Source organism: Meleagris gallopavo, chromosome 3, assembly GCF_000146605.3.
Source record: "Meleagris gallopavo isolate NT-WF06-2002-E0010 breed Aviagen turkey brand Nicholas breeding stock chromosome 3, Turkey_5.1, whole genome shotgun sequence".
In the NCBI taxonomy this organism is placed as follows: Eukaryota; Metazoa; Chordata; class Aves; order Galliformes; family Phasianidae; genus Meleagris; species Meleagris gallopavo.
In genome coordinates this window covers 3018388-3022756 of record NC_015013.2, presented here as the reverse complement: position 1 = coordinate 3022756, position 4369 = coordinate 3018388, and positions in this window count along the sequence as shown.

Below are 4369 nucleotides of genomic sequence, written 5' to 3'. Positions count from 1 at the left end.
CTTCTTTTGTCTTTAATATGTCTAACTTCAGCACAGAAATGAAAACCTATTGTGCAGTTTCCAAGTTAGAGTACGGGTTTTAAAGAACCCTCAAAAAGTTGCATGCCTCCTAGCTATGACAGTTGCTCACAACAGAGAGTGGAAATGGAAGGATCTGATTTATTACAGTAAACAAGAGAAAAGCTTTAAGGGACCATTTGACCATTTTTTGTTTTTACAGTGGTATTCAATGCTTTCAACTCTGTCACCCTTCTAGTTTCTCCAGCACTTACTTGGCAGCGTGTGTTAAGATGTAAAAGCAACCAGACTTTTTGAATATAGTTTCTTTTCTATAATTTCTGTTTGTGTTTCATTTTGCTTTATCTTTACTTTGTGTGTTCCTACTTGGCTTCCTTCTTCCAGAGATGTTGTTCTTTCATTCTTGACAAAAACTTGTTTCAATATCTACTGCATTCATTCAGAGGCTTTACAGATTTCAGTGGAATATTGGGTTGGTTTAAGGAAATAGGCTCTATCAGCATCACCAATGAGCATGTTAAAAAAAAATAATTATTGCATGTATGTGCACTTAATTGAACTTCAGCTCTCCGTATCTAGTTTTGTTTGAACCAGGAGAATCCAGGAGTTGTGACTGTAGGATATTATTGCTTAGGGAGGATGGACAAGAAAATGCAGAAAGCAATGGAAGAGGAGTGCAGAGGGAGGCTGACGCATACTGCCTTTAGGAAACTCTACCCAGATCTTCTGTCTCTTGAGAATTGTGGCAATACTACCACAATCAATGAAACACCTTTGTTAGCAAAGTAAACACAGGGACTAGGACTCATGGACAAAGGGAGAAATTGGAACTTCTTGTGGGGAAGAGATTTTGTAAAGCAATGTACATTAATCTTTAAACTTTAGAACAGATCAATGAACATATTCATTAAGGAGTTTTGATTGCTGAGACTGATGTGTGCTTCTAAAGGAAGGAGAATTTTGTTAACATTATGTTAATACAAGTCGATGTAGAAAATGTACATTGCAGTTGAAGAGAAAATATACTAGCCAAAACTTGCCCAGATGAGGCATTTAGGTCAGCTACCACTTTGGGAGGTTATTCCAGGACCTGAAGGAAGCTAGAAAATTTAATTCTTCAGTCTTTAAAACTGATACTAACGATTTCCTTCTGCCAATGCAACTGACGGCTGCACAACTGCAGACATGTGCTCTGCTCCTGCTGTTCTGAGTAGAACTAATGAGAAAGAGCCAAAGTTGTGAATGTTAATTGCGAAGGCATTCACTCGCTGTTGTTATCACTTCCTTCAGACCTAACTGTCCCACAGTACAAGTAAAAACGTTACTTAATATGTTACTGTTAAATGTTAGTTAAAATGCTTCTTCAAGATGAACTGAACAAATTTTTAACTTTGGTATGAGAGCAAAGATACATTTGACAAAATGAAATCTCCCAAATTCTTGATGTCCAAGGACAATGCCTTGAAGAACTTCCTGTCTTAAAATACATTTCCAGTGTAAATGTCTAATCCCATTCAGTTTACTTGATCAAAGCTATTATTTTATCCTAAACAACTAATCTTTTTTACTTTTTACTCTTCACTACATAGTGTATTTCTGAATTTTCTTTCTTCCTGTCACTCTGCTGTTGTCTTCAGAACCACTTAATGACGTTGTTACTTTATGGGAAAAATACAAATATTGCTCCTCCTTTTATCTCTATCCATTTTTATTCTTCCATGTCTTTTTCCTAATTTAGTTTTGCATGTTGCTATCCTATTTCTTTTCTTCAACTGGAGAAATCTGAACTCTGTTCACACGTTTCACTTTAGAAAGCCTTTATCTCATAGCCGGAGGCTAATGGGACTATTTTTGATGTGTACAATTAAGTTCTGGACATGCAATGTGAGAATGTAACCTTTTTTCTCAAGTAGATGAGCAATAACTTCAGTTAATTCAAATAGGAGCTGAGTTTACTGAACACTGCAGGATTTGACTGCTGAAGGTAAGCAGATAACTGATTTACAGCTCAAGTTCCTATATAGGTAGATTAATTCATGTAGTTTGTGAAGTACTTCCCATTTTTACCACAGCAGCAGAAACTTGCAGAAATTGTCTGTACACTAACCTTGGCTATCTTCTCCGGGTGCCCCTGCTTGAGAGGGAAGATACACCAGATGACCTTCAAAGGTCCCTTCCAAGACCAACCCTTCTTTGATTCTTTAATATGAAAGTAAGAGATATACTACAGCTTTTTTTCAATTTGAGTTAATCTTTTTAACACATACATTGAAGGGTCAAAGGTGTAGAGACCAAGTCTTATGTGGAGTGGCTGAAAGAACTGGGGTTATCTAGCCTAGAGAAAAAGGGGCTTAGGGGAGACCTTATTGCTCTCTGCAATTACCTCAAAGGAGGTTGCAGCAAAGTGGAGATTGGTCTCTTCTCCCAAACAACAATTGACAGCACAAGAGGGAATGGCTTGAAGTTGCATCAGGGGAGATTTGGTTGGGATATTAGAAAAAATTTCTTCTCTGAAACAGTTGAGAAGCTTTGGAGCAGACTGTCCAGGGAAGCAGTTGAGTCACCATCCCTACAGGTATTGAAAAAACACATGGATGTGGTGATATGGAACATGGCTTAGTAGTAGACTTGGTAGTGCTAGGGAAATGATTGGACTTGGTAATTCAGAGGTTTGTTTTTTTTTCCAACCTAAATGATTCTGAGATTGTTTGAAATGCTGCATAATTATTTGGTGATATTTTGTTGTAAAAGAAATTTAATGTTTTTTATTATGCCAGACACAACGGACATTTTCATTCTTACAGTGCCATATTTCATTATTTATTAATTATTAGATAGCAGCTAATAACTTTGTTAAAAATATATATTTTATTTAACTAGGACATATTGTAATTCCTGGCACTGCATAATAACTTTTTATAATATTGCGGTCATGTGTCTACAAGACATAATTTATCTCTCAAAGATGGTTGCCATTTTTTTGCATTAAACTTTCCAAGTCTTGACTTACTTACACCATTATTGACTATATGTAGAAAATAATGAAATAGATCATACTGATTTTTAATAACAAAAGGGTATCACACAAAACATTTAACAAGTAATTATGTTTCAATACACTTATTAGTGTTGATTGCAAACAATTTTTGTGGTCTCTACTGTAAAAAAAAAAACCAAAAACTCAACAGGGTAATTGTCTGTCTTAGATGTAAACTTTATTAGTGTCACTTTTTGAGATGATCTCAGTATGTGTAACTTTCATAGGCTTTGATGAGAGTTGTCCAAAACGTTGACCTGTATAAGATCTACACATAGACATGCAGAAATTTATGGCTAACAAGGCCAAAAGCAAAATTTCCATTTGCTTCCATGAGATGAGAATTTACTTCACACAGTGAACGCTTAACGGAACTTTGATTGAAGTCAGTACTTGGTGAATTCTTTGGAGATGAGATTAAGAGGATAAGTGGAGCCAGGACAACCATGTAGGGAAGAGGAGGACCTGACAGTTGCTTCAGGAAGGCAGCAGAGGTGGGAAAATATGTCCTGGTGTGCCCAGAACAGGGTCAGCACAGCACCATACTATCAAAGGGCCTCCCGGGCTTCTCCACCTAGAACTCCAGCTCTGCAGAGACTCAGCTTCAGTGCTAGGATGGCCACCAGTTTGGAGAAGAAGTGCTAGGGTTGTAGGTGGAACCCACCATGGAGGTGCCAGATGAGGCCTCCTCCAACATGAAGGCTGGTTGCAGGGCTCTACTGGCTGCTGGAGGGCGGTGGGGCCTTCATCCCCTACCAAAGGCCAATGAAGCATCGCTCATCATTGCATGCAAACTAGGAGAAGGTTCTGGATGAACACAGGGTGCCCTCATCCGGACTGCTGGATGATGTCATGACCCCAGGTCACGTCAGAGCCCCCAGCAGCGCACTGCACGAGGTCAGGTTACAAGGGCTCAGGTGAGTCCCGGGGCCACGGCACGCCCCTCAGACTGAGACCCCTCCCCCAGCCCCGCCCATTTCTTCTGGGGAGCCAATGGGAGCCTCGACTAGAGTCTCTTCTGATTGGCTGGCTGTATGGCATGCAAATAAGTTCTGACGTCACTTCCTGGGGTAAATCGGGCGCCATTTTCTCTTTCTGGCTGTGGATGAGGAGTGGGCGCAGGCTGGGTTGTGGGTGCTGGGCGCTGCATTTAGAGGCTGAGTTGCATGCGGCCCCAGCGATGCTGGTGTCACCGCTGCCGCCGCCTTCGCGGTGCACGGAGTGAGCGCGGCAGCCCGTAGGAGGAGGGAGCGGTGGTGCCGGTGGTGGTCGTGCCGGTGGTGCCGGTCGCGGAGGAGGAGGAGCCGCGAGGCT